Here is a 27,865-nt window from a genome sequence, read left to right on the forward strand (position 1 = left end):
CTCAGTCAATCACAGCTCCTTCACTGTCACTCACAGCTCCCTCAGTCAATCACAGCTCCCTCACTGTCACTCACAGCTCCCTCAGTCAATCACAGCTCCCTCACTGTCACTCACAGCTCCCTCAGTCAATCACAGCTCCCTCAGTCAATCACAGCTCCCTCACTGTCAATCACAGCTCCTTCACTGTCAATCACAGCTCCTTCACTGTCACTCACAGCTCCCTCAGTCAATCACAGCTCCTTCACTGTCACTCACAGCTCCCTCACTGTCACTCACAGCTCTCCTCACTGTCACTTACAGCCCCCCTCACTGTCACATTTTCCCGTCTTCTACCTCATTCTTTCATAGTCCTTGGCGACTGAATTGTTTTCTATTGTGAGGCCTCAAATACTCTGGGAGTGGAGTGTAAACAAAAGTTAATATTATGTAATGTTATATTTCTCAAGGATAACTTTTTAGAAATTGTCTCATGATTGTTTCATTTGTTCTGTTACCAACCATCCCTTTAATTTCTGTGTGGTGTTCCACAGCATCTGGGTCTATGGTCAACACACCCCTCTGCCTGTTAAATAACACTAGGTCTAATTTCAACCTTGTTATCCTTGGTCAGGGTGCTATAAATGTTTGTTTACAATGCTTATGTAAACAAATCTTCATCTCTTTCTGATGAATGTCCCACACTTTAAGTGCTGTGTCAGATGGTTGAACGGATTTTTAGGAATCCAACAGACTGAACTGGACATAGCTCAGGGACTGAAGTGAGAGGGTCAGGAGTTCAAAGGCAGGTTCTGCTGCTTAGTAGGAGGCAGCCTGGCTGAGCTACATGAGGCCTGTCTCGAAACATCCAGAGAGAAATTCCAAAATGTTCTCTTAAGTCTCCTTCCATGTTTATGTGGCTATTCAAACAATCTGTTTCTTCTCCATTGATCTTTACAGCCTTGCAGATTTTGAAACTTTGATTTAATTTCTCTTAGGCTCACGAGCACAGGGCTGGGCTGTCTCTTACGTCCTAGTGGCTTCAGGGATGACCTCATCTCTAGTCCGGCTCCTCTTATCATTGTTCCGGGCCTCACTGGCTCCTTTGGAATGATCAGCGTTTTTGTTCCCTTTGTTTTATTGCTTTGCAATTTTCAGTTCCAATCAGGTCCACCTGTGTCTTCGTTCCTCATTCTCCTGCTTGTTTTGAGACCAGCCTGGTCTCTTGTGTTGTAGCTTCTTGATATGGTGAGCCATGTGTGTCTTTTGTTCTACGGGGCAGTCCCTTCATCTTACATGTGAAGGGCTAAGGTGTCGCTCCAGTTTGGTTTTATGTGGCTTTTCCAGGTTCTGCTGCAACTGCTATGGCGTTGACTGTAGTGGCCCGAAAGGCTCAGTTATTGTGATCCCAGCCCTGAAGATGTTAGAAGGTGTTAGAGCTGCCATATAAGGAGGCCATAGAGTCCTGGGTCCAAGAGTCCCTCATGGATGGGACTAGTACCCCATAACGAGATTACGTAGGAGACAGTCTGACTGTCATTGTGTCAGGGTGCATGAAAATAGGCATCTTAATATCAGGACAAGGATCCTCGAAAGGAATCAGCTGTGCTGGCACCCTGAGCTTACCCTTCCAGCTCCCAGACTTTGAAAAAAATTTTATTGCTCTACATTACTTTATTAGAGCACCCTAAGCAAGCTCTACACTTACTACTGGACCAGTGGAATGTTAGGAGAGAGACGCCTCATGTGATGCTATTTCCCTTAGTACTGGTTGATGGGAACAGCGAGGGGCTTGCCAGAAAGATATCTGCCATGGCTAAGGGGGGCCTGATTGGTAGTCAGAAACCATAGTTTTCTGCTATATCAAACTGGGACATCTGGAACATGGACACCCCATTATTCTTGAGCTTCCAGGGTCCAGAGGCTTCCTGCTTGCTCCCTCCCACTTTCCAGACACTTCTAACACCTGTTCCTTCAGGTCAGGGCAATTGGTGGTAAAGAGGGAGCCAGCATTGCTGGCTGCTTTCACATTCAGTCTTTGGAACTTTAAATGCTAAATTCCTTCCAGGTCTGGAATCAAAGCTTCCTAAAGGAAGATCTAAGAGTGGATTGTGCCTAAGTCCAGCTTGTATAACAATGAGTTTATTGGGGTGCAGTGAGTTTATCAGTTACTTGCAGGACTGTGGGTAAATCAGGGTGCTCAATTTCTACAAATCCTACCCCAGAGCTGGAAAGGACTCAGGAAAGCTGCACACAGCCAGCCTGACTGTCAGACAGTTCCACTGAAGTCTCCCTGTGAGGGCCTTTGCAAGGTTTACAGGTTTCACTGGATTCCTGCTTCATCCTCTCCACCCTCAGTGATTTTCCAGCCCAGAGAAAGCAGTTAAACACTACCTCATCATTAATGCTATTCTACAGTTTTCTTAAGTTTCATTAACATAAGGTTTTGCTACTTAGAGACTAAGTCTAGGGTCTTTTAGTACTTCGTAATTTCTCTGTATTAATACAGACATTCAAAAGCTATAGTTTTTATTTGAATACATACTTTTCCATTACTTGTAAGTTATATTTTTTCTGCTTTTTACTACCAGGCTCATTTTTAAATTTCCAGAGACATTTATCTGGAAGGATTCCCCTACGCAAATGTAGCTTAGATTGAGTTTTGGATGTAGGAGAAATGAGAGGAGCCTGTGAAGCCCTACGTGTTATTACGTGTACAGTTTGGGATGTGTAGTAAATATTACACAAGGGGTCAAAACAGGTTTTCCCTTTGAGAGGGTGGCTATCTCTGCTGTCGGACTTAATAGGTACTTTACATATTTAAATATTCTCTTCTCCAGCTTCCTTCCTGGTGACTATTGCAGCCTTTATACGCTAAGCCTGATCTGTGATGCTGAGGTTCTGATTTTGATAAAATAGTTACATGGGGATATTTTAATAGCACACTGTTACATCACCCTCTTTCCAGGTTCAAAGACTGGGACCTGTTGTGCAGCTCATCTCTGTTCTGCCTGGTGGCCATTCCTGTATGATGTCCACTTTCTTTTACTTTAGCCTTAATTTTCATGTCTGAGAATAGCATGGGCATGCCTGCTTTCTCTGGTCTGATATTGATTGCCCATCCTTTTATTTCTAACATTAAAACGAATTGTACTTTTAGAAACACACTTACCCTCCATTAATTGAATTTCTGGGAAGCAGAGGAGAAACAGCTTCTTCTGTAACCAGGACTTTGCCTTTAAAAGGAGGTCAGCTCCATTATGATGTGTCCACAGCTCCGGTAACTTTAATGTTTGTGTTTTAACTTGTTTTATTTTCCTCAGGTAATTGCATTTTTTTGTTTACTGTTTTAATCATATCTCAATCTGCTAATTCTGTTCTTTTTGCATATTTGAAAATTGCATTGCATTCATCCCATTTGTTTGTTTTTCTACCAGTATCGATATAGTGTCTTACCATTGTTACCTCAGCACTTCAGAGTCAGAAGGCAAGAGACTGTGACAAGTTCAAGACCAGCCTGAGTTACATAAGAAATTCCAGGTCATTTTTGTCTGCATAAAGGAAGAGAAGAAAAAGAGAGGGGGGAGGGAAGGGAGAAAGGTAGGAAGGAAACTAAACAAGAAACTTCATTCTAAGAGTTTCTGCATTCTATCTCACAGCTCTCCACCTCAACCCCACAAGTCTATCCTCTTGACGACATACGTGACCTTACCTTTTTCTTCTTGCTCTTGTTCATCTTAAATGTGGCCAACCATTAACCTCTATATGTGTCTAGGCTGCATTTCCAAGACACACTTTAAATCTGCTTCTTACACCAAGTCCTCATCTGCTTTGCCCGTTATCAATAGTCATGTTAAACCTCAGTTCAAGTCCACTTGTGATTCATTCATTCTCATTTCCTTCTCAGTTAGTGTTGAAGAACTGGGATGACACTACCAATGGTTTAAGACTTTACAGATATCGTCTAATCTATGGAGGTTCACGCGGGCCATTTACACACAGAAGGTAGATTATGAATGGTCTCCTGCCACCATGGCACTGTAGCAGCAAGTTCAGGCTCAGGAGCTCTAGCTTCAAAGGTCCAGCCCTTAGTCACTAAATCTTACTACCTCTAATTTATATTTAAATATATTTTTGTATGGTGTACATATATTGTGATTGGTATATTTGTGTTTGTATTTGTGTGTGTGTGTGTGTGTGTGTGTGTGTGTGTGTGTGTGTGTGCCTACACTTGAGTGCCTGTCTTTCCCTAGCATGATCCCAACACTCTAGTGCTTTCTTCTAATGGCACTTTCCTTTGGGGCTCTCCATGCTGTTTTTGCTATGTTTGAACTTCTTGAGCCCATATGGAGGTGTCTTGTGCACCATGGTGAATCACAGTAGAGTCAAGCTGAGCTTTCATCCTTACAGAGGGGCTATTTGGCAGAGAATAGAAGCCACAAATGGCAGTGTTTGGAAGTTACTTCTTTCTGACTCTATCTCCTGATCTGCTGCTTTTATGAAGAGATAGATGCTGCCCAGAAAGTCTCACCATTATTATTTTCAAGATCCCTTGAAGCACCTCTGCTGTGGGCAAGCTTTCCTATTCTTTTTTTTTAATTTATTTAGATTACATCTCAATTGTTATTCCTCTCACTTGTATTCTCCTATTCCCTCCCACTGTCATGCACTTCTCCTCCTCTAGGTCTATAACGGGAGGGGGACCTCCTCCCCCATGATATGGTCACAGCCTATCAAGCATCCTGGTAGCCTGCTTACCCTTCCTCTGAGTGCCACCAGGCCTCCCCACCAATGGGAAGAGGTCAAACATGGGGCACCAGAGTTCATGTCAGAGTCAGTCCCCTCTCTCTACGCAACTGTGGATAATGTCCTGTCCATTGGATAGATCTGAATAGGGGTTCAGTGTTTACTTCATGTATTGTCCTTGGTTGATGTACTAGTTTGAGCAGATGCCCCTGGATCCATATCTGCCTATCATGATGATCTTCTTGTGGGTTTCTGGGACCCTCTGAATCCTTCTAGTTTCCCATTCTCCCATATTTCCCTCACCTACAGTCCCAATAGGAAGCCCCTGCATCTATCCTGATCTCCTGGTAAGTGAGAACTTTCATGAGACATCTCTTTTGGGCTAGTATCCAATTATAAGTGAGTATATACCATGTGAGTCTTTCTGGGACTGAGTTAACTCACTAAGGATGATCATTTCTAGTTCCATCTGTTTGCCTATAAACTTCAGGATTTCCTTGTTTTTAAATAGCTGAGTAGTATTCCATAGTGTAAATGTACTACCGTTTCTTTATCTATTCTTCGACTGAGGGACATTTAAATTGTTTCCAGACTCTGGCTATTATGAATAAGGGTGCTACGAACATGGCTGAGCATATGTCCTTCTTCTGTGGTGGAACATCTTCTGTGTATACTCCAAGGAATGGAGTAGCTGGGTCTTGAGGTAGCCCTATTCCCAGTTTTCTGAGAAGTGCCAGACTGAATCCCAGAACACATCAAAGATATCATTCACCATGAACAAGTAGACTTTGTTCCAGGCATGCAGGCATGGTTCAATATATGGAAATGCATTAATGTAATTCACCATGTAAACTAACTGAAATAAAAAAAAAACACACACAGGATCATCTCATTAGATGCCAAAAAAGCAGTTGACAAAACCCAACACTCATTCATGTTTAAAGTTTTGGAGAGCTCAGGAATACAAGGCACATATCTAAGCATAATAAAGGCTATTTACAGCAAGCCAAGAGCCAACATCAGATTAAATGGAGAGAAATTCAAGGAAATTCCTCTAAAATCATGGACTAGACAAGGCTGCCCACTTTCTCCATATCTCTTCAATATAGTTCTAGAAGTCCTAGCCAGAGCATTAAGACAACAAAACGAGATCAAGGGGATCCAAATGGGAAAGGAGGAAGTCAAATTATCTCTATTCACAATGATATGATAGTGTGCATAAGTGACCCCAAAAATTCCACCAGAGGACTCCTATAGCTAATAAACTCATTCAGCAAAGTGGCTGGACACAAAATTAACTAAAAAAAAATCAGCTTTCCTATTCTTTAACAGGATCAAAGTCATCCTCATTAGCTCTTTCTTCCTCCTGTCTATCAGGCATGGATTTTTATGGATTTACTTTTCAAACATTGATAGAGTAGGCATCATGTTTTCTTTCTAATTATTTGATGACTCTTTGCTGATGCCATACCTTTGTGACTCAATGTCATGCTTCTGTGGCTGGTGTTGTAACTCAACATCTTCTCTCTGCCCCACCAATTTTGTCAGTCCAGGGAGTCCCTCAGTGTGACCCTTATGCATCCTCAAATTTCTCTTTATGAGTTTGATGCAGTTTCATTGTTCCATCTACCTCTTTGGGGTCTCTCATTTTGTAAAGGACATGATCTTATCACCACTTATTACTGTAATAGATGGCAAGACTGTTTTTTTCTTAATTATAGATATCTTTGTAGAGAAAACCTTGGAACCACTATACAGGTAATAAGTTCCTGACATGAGAGGGTCCTGAGCCACACTGGTAATCTAACATAGTGAAGAACACATGTATAAACTGAATGTAACACTGAAGGCTGCTGGGCTCAGGAGATATAGATGCTGCATTTGGAGCTGGAAATAGCAATTTCTAAAGTGTCAGTCTCCCCTCTAAATCTTCTGTAAATATACATACATTTAAAATGAGATTTTTCTCTTAAAATCAATATGTACATTTAGCAATACTAAACATTTATGGTGTGTATGAAATAACTACATAAGTTCCCCTTATCATAAGAAGCGCTGTGTAAATTGAAAATAGTATCTAGCTGAATGTTTAATGGGTCTCCTACACTGCCAAGCATCACCTGACTCAGCCTGACTTTGTCAGACATGCTCAGAGCACACCCATCAGCCTACAGCTGAGCACCACAAGATAGTGACACACTTCATATTACTAGCCCAGAGAAAAATCAACATTTACAATCCAAAGCTTAGTGTCCAAGGCTTAGTTTCTGTTGAATACAATTGCTTTTGAGCTGTCACAAAGATTTGAGGCATCTGTTGAACCCTGTGAGGTGGGGCATCTGAGCTTTCAGTAAAGAAGAACAAACACACACCTTTGTTCACATGGGGCTTCAGGATCTTGTTGCTAGTGTTTAGAAAGCAGCTTACAGGATAAAATGTGCCCACACTGGTACAATGGCACAACTGCCGCCACAGCTGAGCACAAGGGAGAAAACAATCCCTGCCATGGGGGCGGGTGGGTAGACATTCCCAGGTAAATTATAGCTGAACACTACCTGCAGCTATAGGGTATAGTTCTAACCAGAGCTATAGTTCTAACCAGAGAGCTGGCACCATCTACAGGAGGTCACAAAGAGATCTCCATGCCTTGAAAAGGAGGGGGCATAATAAACCCAGAAGAGGCAAAAACTATCAAGGCAAAATGGACAAGCACACAAATGCCCAGGACCCTGAGGCTAAGAGGACCACTGTGGCCTGAGTTGTGGTCTCCATAGCTTTATTTAGTAAAGCTTAAGGTCTCATAGCCCAGAGTTTGGAGCTAGAGTCTTCATAGAGATAAGCCAAAATGCGCTCAGTGAACTCTTCATCTCATGTTTGCCAGCTTTTCCTAGGAAGATTGGAACAGACACCAGCTCACTGCAGATGATAGGGCATCATTTGGTCTGATGACCAAAGAAATGATTCTATTCAAGTCTATCTTAGAGAAGCAATGTCATAGGTGAAGGGTTGGCATGAAATCAAAGTTTCTCTCTCCCAGCAACTGCTAACCATTCTTATGTCCTGGACAGGAAGTGTGACATCATGAGGATAAACGGTTACTACAACTCCACTTTTGTGGTCTCTGAGAGTTTGAGTGGGGCAAAGACCGTGTCATCCCAGGAGGACAAAGTTACATTTTGTCTGATAGAGGTCATTATTAAGGTGAGGAATGAGGTCACATGGGCGGGGGCATAGGGGAGGTTCATGCTTAGCAGAGAGAGTGTGAGAAGACACATGGAGACAGCCATCTCCCTGTAGGGCAGTAGGGCCTCAGGGGAAAAAACTAGGGAGACACTTTGGTTTTTTACCCATCAGAACTCTGAACATACATCTAGTATATACGCTATCCTATCTGTCATCTGCTGGTCAGTGGCCTGAATAACAACCAGCACATACCCTTTTTAATCCATTGTTAGATATATGAAACATGGTGAAGAAGAAACGAGTAATATGTATGTTGGATCATGATGTCTAATCATACCATCCTCACAAAACGAGAATATCCGGGGGAGAGTCTCTTGGCCCACATTCTTTATAGCACAACACTCATCCTTTCAACTGGTGGATGCACAGATTAAGTCCCTTCCCAGGTAAATGGAGTCAAATTTCACAAGAAGATGTTCCTTTCCGGCCAAACTCAATGGCTGCACTGTGCAGCTGGCACAGATTCAGTCCTGAGCAGCAACCCACAATGACCACCCAGGCCACATAGCCTTTGGTCTTCACTGAGGATCTTTATGCTCCATTGCAGAACTGAAACTTTCTCCTGCCAACCATCCTGAAAATATGGCCTGAGTGACGGTACTGTGTTTCTCACTGAAGACTGCTTCATAAGTGGCAGATTGAGAGCCCTGCTAGAAAGCACAACCTAAAATACATAGTCACCATATCTACCATAGTTGTTTAACTAGTCAAGATGCTATAAGATCAGACATGCAATCTGGAGTGATCACTCTGAATTGTGTATAGAGAATTACTCCGCTAACGTTACAATTGCAGGCAAATGTGCTGTTGAAGAGATGGTGAGAATAAATAAATCAAGTAAGAAGCAGTGATGGATCATGTTCATTTTGTTTATGAGTGCCAGTGGTGAGAAGGTGCTAAAGAGTAGTGGGAAGATTTATGACCAGTTGGCAAGAGAGGCTGTGGCACTCTATGGCGGATCTATGGAAATCAAGATAGGAAGCCAAGGGGTCAACTCCCATGTCTGTTGATGGAATAAGACAGATAGAAGCAGAGAGTTTCACTATAGTGACTTCTAGCTTGCACATATGGAGTACTGAGCTCTAAGACGACGTGATCAGTCCTGATGTAACTTGATGAGCTGGGGTGGATGGGAAGGGAGCCTCTCTTTTGTGAGTAATAGGGGAGGGGGATGGAAGACAGGGAAGGAGGGTGGGACTGGGAGGTGAGGAAGGATGGGGCAAAGACCAAGATGTACAGTGAACAAACAAATAGAAAAATAACCCAAAGAGAAAAGAAAGGAAAAGTCTCACAGAATTCTTCAGTGTAGCCCCCGTGTGTGGACAGCTACCATCTCATTAAGGGGATGCCGATTTAAACATACATGTACAGATGGGCATGGGAATTTAAGTGAAATGCATGGCTCAGTGAAATGAAGGCCTAACAAAATCCAAAAGGGAAAGTCAAGGTTTGGAGCAATCATAAAATGTTTGCAATGCAAGCTCATGAGCATCTGCATAAAAGCCTGCAGAAACCAGTAACTCTACCCCTGGGATAAGAGTAAGAGACATAAACATCCCTGAGCTCATTTGGCCATATAAGGTGGATCATGGATAATGAAGGCACACGCACAAATCCATGGGTACTCATAGGCAGGTATACATTAATATATGAGCATGTATATAGATGCACACACACTGAAAGGTAATATCTAACATACAAAAAAAGCTCCTGAAAAAAAAAGTGAGAAAAAAACTAAGGTTCAAACATGAGGTATGAACATGAAATTATGAGTATTAAAACAAAAATAGTTCGGAACATGCAGGGGCTAGAAGAACTTTGAAGACTTGAGTATTTAATGAGTTAATGGTGAGTTGACAGTAGCTACAATGGCAGAAAACTTAGAGTAGGAAAAGGGAAAGAGAGAAAAGCATTTACAGTGCACCCTGGAAGAGTAAGAAGCTAGAGACGGTGAGAAAAGTATCCCTCGGCGACACAAGGCAAACTTATGACACAAGAAGCGGGGGACTGCAGAATGTATCCCAGAGGGCAGTTCATGCATATACGTCTAGAGCGACCACTGGTTCAAAGTTGCCCACTGCGCGGGAGACCGATGTCCAGGAGGATGAGACTAGAGCTATGAAAGTATGGAAGCTGCACCAGGAGCGCAGGCTCAGGAGCAAGAGCAGCTGCAGTCTGTGGAGATGCCGAAGCTACAAGCCAGACTCTGCAGAGCAAGGTCTGGGGAAAGCTACAGATGAGGCCAGACAGAGTGCATGATGGGCCCTGATCTCAGGAGAGAGAAGGGAGCGTGTGCACATCAGAGTCGTTCTTCTCTGGCAAGCTCTTCTAAATTCATTTCTGTTGGATTTTGTTCCCGTGATGAAACTAGCTTACTTTGATTTCCAATCTTCACAATGTATTTTCAGTACTTATACAAATACCGAAGGCTTCTGTTTGTACTACTTTGAGTAAACAGCAAGAAAGACATGAAAATACATGTTATTTTCCCCTTTGGGTGTTAAATAAATAAAATTTATTTAGAATACAAAATCTTTAACTGAAAGAGGGATCAATGACATAGTACTAGCAGCCATGAGCCCCTGGGTTTGGCCCAAAAATTATAATTCTGTTTAAGTGTGTACTTAGGAGTGTGTGTGTGTGTGTGCGTGTGTGTGTGTGTACAGTTTTTGAGGATTTATATTCCAAGCATACTAACTTTCACAAAAGTATTTTTCATTTAATAGGAAGCAATTATATTACCAAGACATAATTTGTTTTATAGATACAGTCCTTGAATATTTTCATAGTCAATGTAGGCTTTATTAAAGTCGTCTCATATAAAAACTAAATGTAACAAACACAGAGGAGCTTAGGCTATGCTGGGGGTATAACTCATTGGGGAGCATGCTGACCTGAGATTTCTTTCCCAGCACCTTGAAAACAGAAGAAAATCACAGCAGCCCACACAAACCCTTGTTTCCAACAATATGGTATGGTATTCATTACTAGGCAGGAGACTGTGGACTTTGAATGACTTAGTTTCTCCAGTAGTTGAAAGTGTGCACAAACACTGACAAAACCCAAGACTTTAATATCATAGTTTATACAGTAATGGAAGAGGGATGTTCTATTCTTGATAGATTTTTATCGTAAGTGTGATCTATAATAATTTAATTTTCTCTTGTTTTCTCTGTAGGCGAACACCATGGGCAGACACTGCCTTTACCCTGAGGAGGCTTCTTGCTCCCACATGGTCACCCCACACAGCTCCTGGGCTGTGTCTATTTCTGTCTTGTTCACTATATGTTCAGTTTAAAGCAAATACAACTTACTTGTCAACATTTTGGAGCCTGCTAGTATGTAAATGCAGAAGAAGTGGCAAACATATTGAATACCACTTGTGGATGGCTTTCTAAAGGAAAGAGCAAAAAACCCAGACTATCCTAATGTAAGTTGTAGTGTTTTTTTAAAAAATCATAATATCTTGATTAGACAAAAAATTACATAATTTACAGAAGATGTTTGTCATTTTATGTATGAGAATCTTCGACATACTCCTAAGAGTGCAAAGCTCCTCTATTTGATTTCATAAGATTCAGACTGAATATTTTAAAATGCTGTGAACTTGATGAATTCATACATACCCCATGAGGCTGTTTTGTAACATGAATTGAAAGTGAAGGAATACTCAACAAAATCAATCAAGGGCAACCTCTGCATCTGTTAGGTTAACCATCACTTTTTATTTTGCCCCACTTTAGCTACTGAAACTAGTATTCTAAATTTTATGAACACTTGAATGAATTAAGGAAATCTGGGGTTGGGGTGAGGGAGGGGCTGGAAGTGGGAGTTAGGGACTCGACATCATCAAAGTTCACTGTATATGGACTTCTCAAAGAATAAATAAAATATATTTGAAAAATATAGATTCATTTCTATGCCGGGAGCTAGGGTATAAGGATATCAGAGGCCAACCTCACTGTTGTTTTAAAATACAAAAACTCCAATTGTTAGATTTTACTAATGAAGACTCAGGAGCCAGATGCTGGAGTGAAAGCCTGCTTGCTCAGGGAGGCAGAGAAAGCACCCAGTTGCTCTTCCTCCTCAGCCCATGTCCCAGATGGAAAAAGCCAAAAGCCAAAAGCTAACAGCTTAAAGCCAGAAACCAAAAATCCCTTTCTTCCTTTCTTCTCCATGCCATCTTAAATACGCTTCTCTCAAAGTCCCTCCTTTCTGTTTAATCCCTGTCATCCGGTTACTTGTTCCACCTTTTGACCTGGGGTTAACTTTATTTAGCTCTTGGGGGCTGAGCCAAAACCACAAGTACCTATTTCCAGTAAACAGAAAGCTCTTGGGCTACAGGTGTCTGTTAGGGCTGAGACACACCAAACAAAGAAAAAAAACCCAAGTTTTTACAGTTCACAGTCTTGGGGTTCACAATGGGATCAAACACCCTGCAACACTTTACCACCAGCTTGGCGACAGTAGAGGAAACCAATGTATGGGGGATTCTGACTGTGTGGAAGGCATGCCCACAGAAGATGGAGAGTTCTGCTCTAATGATTTCAAACGCTGAGAGCAAAAGACACTACACTTGGTTTGGGTTCTCCCTCATTGGCTCCTGGAGTAAGGAGACCCTAAGGTGAAGTCTGTCAAAACAAGCACTCAGCATGGCTGTGCTAGGGATTTTCTAAACAAACCCATACTGTTTTCCAGAAGTCAAGTTTTCCTCAAACTCACTCTTATTCCTGAGACCCAAACATTCTCTGCTTTGAGTTCCCCCAACCCATGAGTTTGGAGTTCAAGGGAACAGTCATGTCTGACACCTGTCAGGTACTGTGTACACATTGCACACAGCACACACTGACTTCACTCTAAGGTGGCCACTAATTGCAGTGGTGTGGTGAAAACACTAAGTACTTGCTCAATAAATATTCATCTATTTCAGAAAAATAAACATATCACACATACACACACAAAAAACTGCTAAGCAGGTTGACACATTGGTTGCATGGTAAGTACAAATTTTAAACATAGAGATCTTAGGGTGCAATTTGACAGGCAAATGAATATATCTTGGTGTTCGTTTTCTAGTTAGAATGTATGTTGTAAAAATCCCAAGATCAATGTTCCTTTATTCCCAGAATCCTTGGTGTCGAACTCACATTTTTAGCTTGTTTCTGCAGACATTGCTGTAGGTCTTAGGTTATGGTCCAAAGGTTGCTCTGAGCATCTTCGTATGACAAAATGAAAGATGAGAAAATTTTCTTCCTATTCCCTAAAGGTATAAATACTATCCCTGGGATTCACCAGGTCTCTGTTACCTTGTATGAGCTGAAACAAGACTCTAAAAATTATTAACAGCTCTGGAGACATTTGATACTCTGTTGTATATAAAGTGAAAAACAAGTGCAATGCCATGAAATGTACACAAAGAGAAAAACTGAATGTTTCTCAAAAGAGCAAAAGGTTTTGCTATTTTCATTGTGGTCAATTTACTGACCTCTCCAGTACAGTGTACACAGAACCTAGAAGACCCTTCCATCACCCCCACCCCAAGATGATGTCCTTGGGTTTGCAGTATGTATATTTATATATCTGCTTTCCTGGTTAGATTTTTTTCCCTATAATTTGAGATTCTCACCCAGCTTGGTAAAGCTGAGATTGTCTGGAGGACAAGGGACCTTAGATCCCACTGCTCACCCGTACCTCAGAAAACAGCTTAATTTTTCACACTGTCCCCATAAGAAGGTCCTGCTTCACCAAATTTGCCAAGTGCACCCCGATTCTTAGGACTCTCTCCAGTTTCCATGCATAAGCATAGGGTTTATTTCTAGATCTCTTCAACTGAAGTACAATACTGTGAATCTTAAATACCTTTTCACAAACTACAAGAAAATGTTAAACTTCTATGTTACCTTGTCTTTCTCTCATACTTGTAGCTGCTTGTCATACTTCCACACTTGCTTTCATAGGAGGTTTGCTCATACCACTCATGGGTGATGTCTGCATGTAGGTGTAGACGCTGTGTGTGTGTAGACGATGTTGTGTAACGTAGACAGCCTGTCTGTGTCCCTTGTCATCTCACAGCCTTTAGGAGGTATAGCTTGCACTGATCTATGGGACTCCAAAAACTAAAACTTACAAAAGCAAAGAGGAGGACATGATCAAGAGCTAGAGGCTTTTGACATTGGAAAATCACTAATGGATCCTGTAAAATATGCAACATGTCATGATATTTATGGAGCTCCGAGCTCCTCTAGCTAAATATATACATGTCTGCATACCATTCTGAGCGGCACCAAATACTGACGCATGCAAGCACTTTATGCTGTTTAGCACTTTATTTTTTTCAAAATCCTTCCTAATCACTTTATTATTTATATCCAAGCAGGCCTGAGCATATTAAGAAATAACTCTCTTCCATCCTTCCCTAATCCATTAAAGCCAGTGCCTATAAGACAGTATTTATTGGATCCAAGCTTAATTCCTCACATAGCACCTATTTCAATGGTGAAAACTCCACTTTGAAAATGAGCTATATATCTGTGCAGGGAGTAGCTGTCCTCTGACTTTTGGAGAAGGGTTTAGAAACTAGCGTGTGGTTCATAAAAGTCGAGGTATGCCAACGCAAGCTTGAAATGTGCAGTGATGCAGGGGGGCAAGGTCTTCACCACTTCTTCACTGTTTCCTGCGTGCAATGAGCAATCTATCTAATGCCTTTCCCATTAGAAAGTGAATAATTAGGCTTGAAAACCTCTCGTTGTAGAATCAAGCCCATTAAGATAAGTGCAGCTTTATTGATGTGACCCAAAGTTGGCTTTCAGTGAAATAATTCTAACTGTGCAAAGCTACTGGAACTTTCTAGAGACTTTCATTGCTGGGTACTCATGATTTCAAAGGAGTTTCCCTTGGGTTAGAAGCATGTGGGTTGATAAATAAAACCACAGCTGTCTAAAAGTGCTGTGACAGGATTGCTGCTTAAATGTGAAATGTCCTCCTCAGGCCTGTGTGCTCCAACTATGGGCATAAGGATTTTTTAGAACGTTGTGTAACATTTTGGAGGTGAAGCACTACTTAATGGTAGTCACTGGTACAGGTCTTGTGTGTTCACACACTGGCCTGCTTCCTGTTCACTCTCAGGTGTAATATGAGCAGTGGGAGGGAGAAGGAATGGGAGGATACAAGGGATGGGATAACAATTGAGATGTAATATGAATAAATTAATAAAATATATTTAAAAATATGAGCAGTGACCACACACCTGCCATCACCTGTCCCAAGTCATAGCAGACTTAGATTTTTAGAAACATGAGATGAAATAAAGCTTCTCCACTAAGTTGTTCCTTGTTGTTTTGCAATAGCCATGAGAATATTAGTAAATACAAATGTTAAACTCTTCAGAAGAGTTCCTGTGGCTGCCAGTGGACTGGAGTGAAGCAGTTAATTCTCAGTAACATGGCTGAGATGACCCAACAGTGGGGAAGATGCTAAGAAAAGAGACCAAGGTCTAGGGTGGAATTCTATCTGCTCCCCAGCTTGGGCTACTTTTGAAGGTCACTTTGTTTGACATGCACAGTTTTGCCTTTTGCCCTTTGAGTTCAAACCCCAATTTCAAAATACTTTTCTACCCTTTTTCCTTCTCCCCCACTCTTCTATCCTGTATTAGTTCTGTTGAGATGTTCAGATGGAGGCAATTTAATATATATAGAATATGAATCCCAATTATAAAGATAAATATTCTTGGAAATCTTGGAGACATCTTCATTCTCCATTATTCAAATCAATCAAATGTATCTGAACATTGCAGTTCTTTCAGAAGGAAAAGGATTGTAACTTCCAAAGTCTAGATATAAATCTATAAATCAAAATATAACTGGAAAATAAATCTTACATTTAGGAGGTGTGTGTGTGTGTGTGTGTGTGTGTGTGTGTGTGTGTGTGTGTGTGAGAGAGAGAGAGAGAGAGAGAGAGAGAGAGAGAGAGAGAGAGATAGTTTCAGAAAATTCTTCTAAATGTAATCCAAGTTGATGAAGCTGAAAGATGCACTTGTATCACATTGAATTCTCTCTTCCTAAGATCTCATCTGAGAGTGCAGCTAACAAGTGGCACAGGGACTGCCAGGCTCACCATAACCTGCCCTACTTCAGAGAAAGAATAATGAGCTATGGGCAGAGGGGACTGTTTAGTCTTGGAAGATGAGCGTCCCTAAAGAACAAGGGGCTTCATAGGCTCACGCCTGTCAGATGAGCACTTCACACATCCAGAAAACCAGCGAAGCACAGAGGCGTCAGTATTCTACCAGATTAAAGAGGCAGCAAAGGTGGGAAGGCCCAAGACTGGGAATAACCCTGACTGCAGGTTAGACCAGATAGTACATGGAGATGAAAAACACAGAGAAGCACACACAACCCTCTGATGATAATTAAAGGAAAAGTGAACCCGGGCTTTATCTGAACGGCAGCCTGAGCTGTATAAGGAGACCCTGCTTTACAAACCAAGGAACACTAGATGAAACAGAGGGGTTAGTACACAAACACCCACAGCGTAAATTATGGGGCACATGAGACTATTAGAGCAACAACAGATGATGTGGATGATGTGTACAGCAGATACTAAAAATTGGATCAACGAATTTATATGGAAATATAAGTGAGAGAAAACCTGATGTTTACTCTCAAACATTGAAAATACTGCAAAGCTTATTCAATAATATAGAAAAAATGCTATGACAGCTATAACCATGGATGGCTGAGGGAAATATTAGAATAAAAGATGGGGGAAGAGCAAGGGGTGAATGGAGTAAAATTGCTCTGCAGCCAGCACATCACACTGAGGTTAGAGGAGGAATGCAAGTGGGGGGCCTTTCCATGGATGCAGGCCACACTGAGCGTGAAGACCAGGTTATAGTCAGAATGCAAAGGGTGCGAGGGTTACCATATAGGTGGCTAACCCACATTGCTGAATTTGTGATTCGGTTTGATGACTTTGGATGTAAATAACGTCATGGTTAAAAGGAAGGAGGTAAAAATCAAACTGATCTCCTCACAAGGCAACAACATGAAACGTAAGAACCATTCTTGGGTTATTTATTTATTTTTTAATCTCAGTTTTCACAGTATAGAAAGAAGCACATTTGTTTCAATTAATCTAAGCACACGCGTTCTATATCCACAGCCATAAGGACTAAGAGAGGCATGCAGGAGCAAAGCATGCATGAGAGCCCAGATGGAGAGACTCTTAGGAGTGTGTGGCCAGAGCTGTGCGTACCCAGTGAGTGAGCAGCCACTTCTAGGTACACTTGGCACTCAGAAGTGGGGATAAGAGTCACTGTCCCGTGCATCAGTTGAGAACAGTGTTGTGGGTGTGTGCTGCTCGCATTGAGGATGCCACTCCAGGGTGAAACAGTCCAGGGCAGAACAGAAGTGGTGAGGAATACGTCTTCCTGTAGATGCATTCAACAAGATGCCACGCTCAGAGTAACGTCTGTGGCTGCCTTGAGAATTCTCTAATCTACAGCGTAATTAAAAGAGTAACCGTTCTCAAGAATACATAAAAAAAAATAAATAATAAACCAAGGCTCTGAACACTAACAAATGGGATGTGTGAAAACAGAATAACTGTGGCAATCAGGAGAATTTTCAAATACATTTCTCAATGATAATTAAATAAACAATGCATAAATAACAGCACATTCTACTGCTGTAACTCAGCGGCACTCTTAAAATGAGATTTTTATAAAGTAGAAAAATGTCATCTATAGTGTATGAATTCGATTAAATTTTTATTTTAATTTCACCAGGACAAGGAATTAAACTCTGAGAAGTGGTGACTTACAAATCAGGGGTAAGGGATATGTCCTGAAGTCAGAAGAGTAACGTGAATAGGGGTAGAGTCATGGAAGGAGGAAGAGTAAAGGGCTGAAGATGAGAGCAAGAAGAGGAGGAAGAGAGGGGAGGGGATACTCAGCTTTTGAAAGGATTGATTAGTGGATAGTCACATTCAGTAAAGGAAATGGATGGTAACTGAGAAGTAGCCAAGTGGGGGTGTAAAGACAGTGAGCACTTGAGGAAATGCGTAGTTTTGTTTCCCTCATGCCCTATGGTGGGAGCACTTTCACTCTTCCTGTGCTCCCCCTTCTTCTCTTATCACACGCACACACAGACACGTGTACCCCCCACACACTACATGTAGATTCCCCATATGAAAAAACATGCATATCTTCCTGAGTCTGGGTTATTTTGCTTAACATGAAAGAAGATCTGGGGGAATATTTATCGTTACGCTGCCAATGACTGCTACAGTGTGCCTCTGAGAAATCACACATCTTCTAAATAGGTGATGTAGATACAGACGTGGGGATCTGTACTTGGTACCATTTATTTATCCACCTATCTGAGTGAATCTGAGGAGGCAGCACATTACCTCATCCAAAGAGAGTTTTCAAGTCAGCAGGCCATTACAGTGGGAATCTTACACCTGCTGGGTTTCGAGGCACTTCTCGATTATCTGGATGTCATAAAATTTAGTAATTTAAACATTCTCTTTGAACTGTAAGCCTCCATATGATGACGGGTTGATTGCTGCCCAAGTGTAGAACCTTTATTATCAGTTCTGCACATTACATGCAAGCACCCCACTAGCCACCTCCTGTGTATGAAAGTTCCCTGTTGTGCGTATATCATAACTATGAGCTCAAAATCCCAAATTAATTAGTGATTTCACACAGAACTGGGGAAATTTTATATGTTGCATCTTTCCATGTTAAATGTGCATGTTTTCAACACTTTCATAAAATATTCCATATTACAAACACTTAGAAGCCTCTCCAGAATTTAAATCAGTGTAAATGCTATTGAGAGGGAACCGTGCCCCCACTATAATTTATTTGGATATGATTGGATGAAATATGATGCCATTAGGACGAAAATTAGCGCAAACAGCATGTTCAGAGGGGTTTTTAATAAAATCACAGGGACCATATTTGGTAATAACATGGAAATTATGTACCTCGTGATGAGTCTCCTTAAACTCATAAAGAGAGAATGATTAAAGGAGATAAAATATGAATCTTCACCATTGGAGGATGCATTAACCTGAAGTTCTCCAACATACGTTTATTTTAGATCCCATCAAATGATAATTGTCACTTCAAAGTTTGCAACTCTTATTCCCTAGAGATACAGTACTCATTAAGGACCGATGAGATTGCCTTGATGCTAGGGCAGCATTCTAGGCTACAAGGCAATTTCATTTACTGTTTTGCAGTCAATAATAATTCTGTATTTGAAGACTAGAGTTTCACAAGGGGACTCCAGGGCATGCTGTCCTCCGATGCATCCATGGAGATGATTTCAAAGTTCAGCAAGTGCCTGGGAGTTGGGCAGGAGATCGCACTGGACAGAGCCACACACAAGGAGATGCACTATCACAGACCACCATAACTGGAGCAGCAGCACACAGTGATCCCAGCACAAGACAGGCTGAGGATGGAGGATCACGTGTTGGCAACCAGTTTGGGATGTAAACTGGGATCCTGTCACAAACAATGGGAAAAACAGAAATAGAACCCTAGGCCAGGACAGATGAGACCTAGTCCAGGCTACAGCCTCTCAGTGCACATCAGTCCCCAAAGGTAACTAAAACTGCATTCAGTCAGATGAAACAATAGGCAGATTTAGTTAGGAGCATGCATAATGGTTTGTGGGTCCAGAAAGAAAACCATGAGCATACATGTAAGTCAAGAGCAGACTCGGACTCTGCATACACAGATGCCTCTCGGATAAGGTCTTAGTTAGGGAAAACTTTCCTCTGTGGAAGGCAATTTAAAAGTCTGCTAAATTTTAAAAGCAGACAAATATATTTTGCTAAATCCAGGATTCATGTGCATTCTGAGATGAGAATACTTTAGATTTAAACTAAAAAATTTCACTATTTAATTTTTTAATTGTGTGTGTGTGCACATGTGCATGCGTATATGCATGTGTGTGTGTGTGTGTGTGTGTGTGTGTGTGTGTGTGTGTGTACTGTATTTATATAATCCTGCCCTCTTTTTCCTCCCTTAGACTCCTCCCATGTTTCCCCGCTTTCTCTCCAATTCATGACCTCTTTATCTTTAAGTATTATTCATACATACACATCAATAAATATGCAAACAACACTTTGGAGTCCATTCAGTGGTGTTCATATGCATATGACTGTAGGGATGACGGCTAAGTATTAAATAATCAATTAGGGGTCTCGTGCCTGGAAAAGAGGAATTCTCTCCTCCTCGCCTCTCTGTGGTCACTTTCTTCCTCTAAGAGTGTAGCCTTGTAGCCTTGTGAGATTCCCCCATTTACACTCGCAAGTTCACTTGTGTTCTGGTCTTTATTAAGCAGTAATAATGTGGAAATTTCATGTATATCTCAACATTATGTATATCTATATGTGTACAGATAAACATATACAATGTGTAATGATTTACGTATATCTATAGAATACACTGTCTGATTCTTAATCTCTAACATAATGAAAGAAAGTTTGTTAAAATATGGGAAGATGGGGTCAAATTAATATCAAACTGGGATGTTGATTACATTACAATATCATTAAAGATATTGAAGAGGGTGTAAGATGGAATCTCAGAGTTGTTCTGCTTTGCATTTCCCTGATGACTAAGGAGGCTGAGCATTTCTTTAAGTGTTTCTCAGCCATTTGATATTCCTCTGTTGAGAGTTCTCTGTTTAGTTCCAAACCCCATTTCTCAATTGGGTTATTTGGTTTGGTGGTGTTTAATTTCTTGAGTTCTTTATATATTTTGGATATTAGACCTTTGTCAGATGTAGGGTTGGTGAAGATCTTTAGAGACTTGATACCCTATGAGCATATACAGGGGGAGGAAATCCCCCTCAGTCACAGTCATAGGGGAGGGGAATAAGGGGAAAATGGGAGGGAGGGAAGAATGGGAGGATACAAGGGATGGGATAACCATTGAGATGTAACAAGAATAAATTAATAAAAAAATTTGAAAAAAGATATTGAAAAGGAGTAGATATTCAGGTAATTTCTATTTATTTAATTTAAACTTTCTTGAGAGCTAAGGAGTAGCTTTTCAACTGCTATCTTTTGAATTGTAGTTTATTAGGATCCGATTAGAACAGTGAGAACTTTTTGAATATTTTTTCATAAGTTTGTTTGGAAACATGTCTATTTTAGTGCATATTTAAGTAATTTTAGAGAAGCTTCAACGTTGCAAACTATATTGTCTTGATTTATTCTCTCAAAAATCCCACTGTGGTTGGAAAATGCATCCGTACCTGTCCTTAACTCGCCTGCTTTTTACCATTAGCTTCCATTCTTCTTTTTTGTTTTTAATAGTACCTTTTAGGAGTTGGGTGTGAAAAGTGTTTCTGGCTTTGCAGAGGTTTTAAACCTGAAGCTTCCCAGCTTTATTTGATTGCTCTAGTCTAGCTATGCTTATTTAAAAGTAGTTTTAGAATTATCAGAAGTTCTCGTTCTATGAAGCTACATTAACTTGACACAAGCTATCTTATTTAAATTTAAACATCCATGCCACTTTAACTTGAAATGCAGATTACATAATTTTTTCCTCGGAGTTCCTCTAAAACTGAAGTCAGAAGAGTAAGGACGTCACTATAAGACACTATACCGACACTTAGTGCTATGAATTTTCCTCTTAGCACTGCTTTCAATGTATCCCACAAATTTGGGTATGTTGTTCCATGGGCATTGATACTTATGAGCAAAAGAAAGGATTAAATGAGCATCTGGGCCCAGGGGTCCTGCTGAAACTATGGCACCAGCCAAGGACAATGCGTGAAGTAAACTTCGAATCCCTACCCAGATCTAGCCAATGGACAAGCACATTCTCCACAGTTGAGTGGGGAGTGGGGACTGACTTTCACATGAACTCTGGTGCCCCATATTTGACCACATCCCCTGGATAGGGAGGCCTGGCGGCACTCAGAGAAAGGATAGCAGGCTACCAAGAAGAGACTTGATACCCTATGAGCATATAAAGGGGGGGGGAGTCCCCCTCAGTCACAGTCATAGGGGAGGAGAAAAAGGGGAAAATGGGAGGGAGGGAGGGAAGGAGGGAGTGAGTAATGGGAGGATACAAGGGATGGGATAACAATTTAGATGTAATATGAATAAATTAATAAAATATATTAAAAAGAAAAAAAAAGACACTATACCGAATGTACAGATGGTTGGGGCCTTCATTTGTGCACAGCAGGTGCAGGTTCACTACAGTGGATCTTACAGAAATTAAACACTGCTCTGCTGGCACCCTATATTTGAAATAGGAATAAAGATATGCACTTTCTGAACTAAATAAGGACATGGTATTTGTTTTATATAGTCTTTTTATCTAATCACATTAGTACATCACATAAAAATGTGTCTATTATTAACATTTAAAAATAATGGGAAATTTTCTTGAAAGTCTACGTTTCTTCCTTTGTAATTCTTTAGAGATTTTAGCCACAATTAGATAATGTGAAAGGGAACTATTCACAAATGTCAAAGCTTTATGAATGTTTTTGGCACACAAATACTTATATAGGCATAATGCTCATATATGTAATATAAACAAAATTTAAAAATGAACTAAGTTGTATGAGTGTAGGAATACTGTACTTAATATAATTGTGAATTTCAAGTGTTTGTGATTTTTGAGCTTTATTATCTATAGGCAATGAGTTATTTGATATTATTTTTGGAAAATTTAAAAGTTAATTTGTGCAGTATGGAAAATAGTAATTGGAGAAAACTATTCTTAAAATGTTTATGTATATACATGTGTCATATTTAGCAAAGTAATCTAGCACTCATATTAATTCTGAAGCATGAGATACAATCCACAGGATATTTGTACATTCATATTAGCCTCACAGAGTGAAAGCAATTAGGATGTTTTGAGTGACATGGAAGTAGACGGAGGACACATAGAGCAAGGTGCCCAGCCATACAGTCCTTAGATGCCTAAAATAAGTAAGTAGACAAGTAGTATTTTTAAATACCCTGCTTTTATAAGCAGTGTCCAATGTTAATAAGAAATACATATATCTCAAATATTTTAGAGCAATGCAACTGGAAAACAAAAGAATAGACAACATGGAAACATTTTCCTGCTAAATCAGGTAGGAGAGGCATCAGTCAAAACAAATATGATTGATTTGCCCAATAAGAAGGTAATAAATTATTTTGCTATGGAAATTCAATTTAATTTTAAAAACAAATTCTAGGTAGTTAAAATAGGTTACACATGCTTGTAAGACTGACACTTCAGAAAGTGTGTTTTCTGAACTTCTGACTCTGGGGCCGCCGTCAGGAGACCTTCGTTCTGAAAACAGGCAGTGCTTCCAGTTTCCCTCAGTAGCACTCCTCAAAATGGAATGTCACAGACAGATAGCATACAACTTGGGAGGCAATTTTTGTGAAAAGTATCTGTCTGTTGTCTAGCGATGGTCCAGGAACATTCAGGGGTGTCAGAAGGGTAGGCTCGGAGGTAACAGAATAGATAAAACAGAAAAGTTACAAGGCAAACTTAGCTTTAGGATTTGGGAATAAATGCTCTTTTGTCCTTTCCTGTCTCCACCACGTTTGTTCAGCGAGATGAATGAATTTCACCTCCCTCTAAATGACCACAGTAGGGCTTTTGCCTCATCTGGGGCCCTTCTAAAACTAGAGTCCAGACCCAGGATTTAATTCTTTTCAGGAAGACAATCCTAATAATCTCAGAAAACCAGCAAACCTGGAATAAGGTTTTACTAGCATCCTCAACATAGCTGATATTTTCATTGAAGCTTTAAGTCTTACATTATAAATAAAATGATCATACTCATGTATGAACTCAAGTTGCTACGTTAGTACCCAGGCCTAACAATACATATTGTCTATCCCCTTGGGTTAATATTAATCAGACTTTAAGATATCTATAATTAAACCACAACCTGTATGAACTTTAAAATTGAGCATAAAATCGGTTAGGCTGACTATACGTAATTCACCTTACCCTATGCAGGGCTAATTCACGTCTTCCTGAAACCTCCAGTCATCCATGTGTGTTGCTTTTACTACTACAGTGGCTAAGAGATAACACAGGTTTTAAGTTTTTGTATTTGTTTTGTTTTTCACCTTGCCCCCTAAACCTTGCAATACTCTAAAACTTCTCACTAAATTCCTGAGGCAGCAGGGAAAAATAACAAACAATGAAGGCCAAAGACCTGTACAAAGACCACAACTGCCTTTCTCAGAGCGACTGGGAATGTTTGCAGACCCTCAACCTAGAAAAGAACTGAGACTCTTTAAAGCATGGGAACACTTGCATCCAATGAAGTAAGCATTGTTTTAAGAGAATAGAACAAGTTTAGTGGGAATAAAAATTAATAAAGATGACGGGAAACAAAGAGACTCGTGGCTGCCCCAAACTGAGACTTTTTCTGCATTACTTCAGTAGAGCCTGAGCTCTTGGAAGCATGTTACCTCCTTGCTGGTGGAATGGACCACTCATCTTCCGCCATCTTTACACGAAGCTCCCTCCAGTGTGGTGACATCCTGTCTCACACAGAAGCCTTCCAGGATAGTGCTACAAGCAGGAAAGGATAAAATAGTACTAAAGCCCACACTGCCTCTCTCAAAACTATGCATAGCAGTTTGGCTTTCACAGTCAAAATGTTAGGAAGGTGTGCAACAATATGGGCTCCAATCCAGCTGAAATAATAAGAAAATGGGCATAATGTTAAAGAGGTGGTGTGTACTCATTGATATGAGTGATGTGGAACAAACAGTCCTGGAAAGTGTACTGGGGTGGGAATTTAAAATTATTGAGGAAAATTATTATTATCATAAACTCATTTCAATTTTCAAAAAGTATCTGTTATAATACAACGCAACCCAATGCAATTTCTAATAACTGAACAATATACTAAACATGTATAAGAAAGCCAGCCATGTGAATCACCCTTTCCATAGGCAGGGTAATGTTGAATTATAACAGCTACAAACTTCTTAGGCTAAACTTACACTCAAAGATGCCTGAGTTGCAATATAATTGGAATTAGAGTTCAATTACATGAGATTAATTATGGGACGGGAAAATGCTCTGTTATTTGAAAATGAATCTTCTATTAATATCTGTGGGACTGAATGCATGTGATCAGAGCACTTGAAAGCTGAAGAATTAGTATGCTGACCAGGTATGGAGAGAGAAAGCAAGGCTGTGTTACAAAGACCGTTGTTGGAAGCCAGGCTGTGCTACGAAGAATGTTCTGCTATGTCTAGTGCATCAAACCACCGTGTAAATTCCCTGGAGACTGGTGATTATTTTGGTCCTCTTGATCTGATGTTCCTAATTAGTGTCTAGGCATTCTTAAGGGCTTTTTTCATGTAATAAAATGTATCTACCTTAAAATGAGTAAGTTGCTCCTGTTCATAACTAATTCTTCATGGAACCCTTCAACATACTTTGCAAAATTAAAATACCATCCAAGAGAGTTATTAATTAGATTGAGTACTGCATTTTTAATTTCAATTAATACCTCTACTAAATAATAAAATTGACTGAGTAAGCTATTTTAAGCTTAAAGTAAATAGGAATTATATTATTTTCTTGCCTGAATGTAGATGATCAAATATTAACTACCCCAAAATTTTGATAGTTTTTTCTATGTCTTACAGGATTAATAATTGTTTATGTATCTGAAATGTTTATCTAGAATTGAAAGAAAACTAAACCCCAGAACTAATTACTCCATATGAGAAGAGTTTCATATGATGGCCCATCTAATGAAGTGAATGAATTTTCCAGGAGAAAGTAGTTTAAAAGTATATTTTAGCATTAGGATTTACTGGGCTAGAAGGATGGTGATTAAAAACACTGCTCTTCCAGTGGACCAGGATTCGGTTCTCAGAACCCATAGCTCATAGACACCAGTAGCTCCACTTCCGATGCATCCAACACCTTCTTCTAAACCCTATGGGCACCAGGCAAGAATGTGGTGCACAGACAAAGACGAAGACAGACACCCATGCACATAGAGTTGAAACAAACACACCTTTAAGGATTGTTTTAATGGGTCTTATCATCTATCAGCTAAATTAGACTTGGGTGTCTATGACAAGAGGAAGCTTTAATAGAAATTTGTTCAAAATATGTAAAATGAAGAAATAAAGAGGTCCAATTATAAGACAACAGGATGAATAGGTGTGTTCATTTTTTCAGTCTGAGGGAGAACACGATCAATCACTGGGGGCACAGAGAATCCTGATGTGCAGAGAACACACACAGCTGAGTGCCATGCCTCCTGGGTACAAGGAGTGAGACCCACTCTTGGTTGGCAGGACTTGGGTTTTAGGAAATTACGTCCACCCTAGGAGACAACACTGGATCCCTTGATAGATCAGTTTGAATTCACCATCTCAAGAGTGACCAGGTTACTTTACTGAACCTCAAGGTTAAGACAGACATGACAGGCTTATGAACCACCCCACCAGAATCATTTGCACTAAATAGTGTGGCTACATCCTGATGGATTCTCTCCTACCTTTTACATAGAAATAAACATTCTGAGTTTGGACTCATACTACTTGGAATCTTCACTTGACTATATTCAACATGTCTAACAAAAACCTACATAAAATCTATTGGTTTCACTGTTTAAACTACAGTGTGCTTCTGTGTTTTATAAATACTCACTGTGATTTTTATCTAAAATTTCCTGGATGATTTAAACAAAAGGCTTTATCTCTTGAAGCACTGGGATAAAATTTTAACTTAAGGTCACTTCTGGAAAATCTTACCATAACATACTATCATTATTTTTTGCCTCCGTTTTGGGTTTACAGTTCTGCTGTCGCTCCCACCCTTACACACAGGACATGGAATCAGCTTTCTCATCATCGCAAAGAGGTTTTATTCTTTTTAAAAAAGTAAAGCAAAATGTTCTTTACTCATACTAACATCATTCTTCTGTTTCTTTTGTCCATTCTTCAACTCCCAAAGGGCATCGGGGAACATGCCACCACGCTATTCATCCATTCCTAGAGGCTGATGATTCATTTCTCTCCCAGCTTATGAAAAGTGGGCAGCACTCAGGGAGGCAGGGGCAGGCAGATCTCTGTGAGTTGAAGACCATTCTGGTCTACAAAGCGAGTCCAGGGCAGCCGAGGCTACACAGAGAAACCCCGTAGAAACGAAAAGAAACGTTAGAATACGTAATGACAGAGACTCACAGATAACTTAGTTTCATGCATGTACATCAGCATATTTTGAAAGCCATGATTTCACATGCTTTCCCCCTTTATCACTGGTATAGACAAATGTTCTGTACTCATATTTGAACTGTAGCTACAGTGAGTCTGAACGATTTACCAAACAAATTACTAAACACATAGACGTATATAATGTTAAGTCACATAAATTCCCCACAGAATACCATTTGTTTAGTCTAATGGTATATTAGATTGCTTCACATAGTGCCTGTTTTCTGTTGATATTAAAATCCCAACTATTGAGGTTGTAGGGGATGACTCAGATAGTAATTTTTCTGCTACAGAAGCATAAAGACTTGATTTCAGATGCCCATCTCCCCATGTAAAAGGCTGGGCACGGTGCATTGTACACAAAAATCTCAACATGGTGAGGCAGACACAGGAGGGTCCTTAGGGCTTGCTGGCCAGCCAGTCTAGATGATTGGTGAACCTGAGGATCAGTGAGCACCTGTCTCAAACACTAAAGTGGAGAGTGATCAAGAAAGACACAGGACGACGTGCATGCCTGTGTGTGCACTTCCAGACAGTCCATTTTAATGGGAAGGCATGGGAACAAGAATGAGACAACTTAAAAAATACATCTGATATTAGAAATCAGAGACAGAGTATTGGTGGTTTGTTATTATATATCTCTCTATCT

Source organism: Acomys minous (assembly GCF_964271855.1).
Source record: "Acomys minous genome assembly, chromosome: 15".
Classification (NCBI taxonomy): Eukaryota; Metazoa; Chordata; class Mammalia; order Rodentia; family Muridae; genus Acomys; species Acomys minous.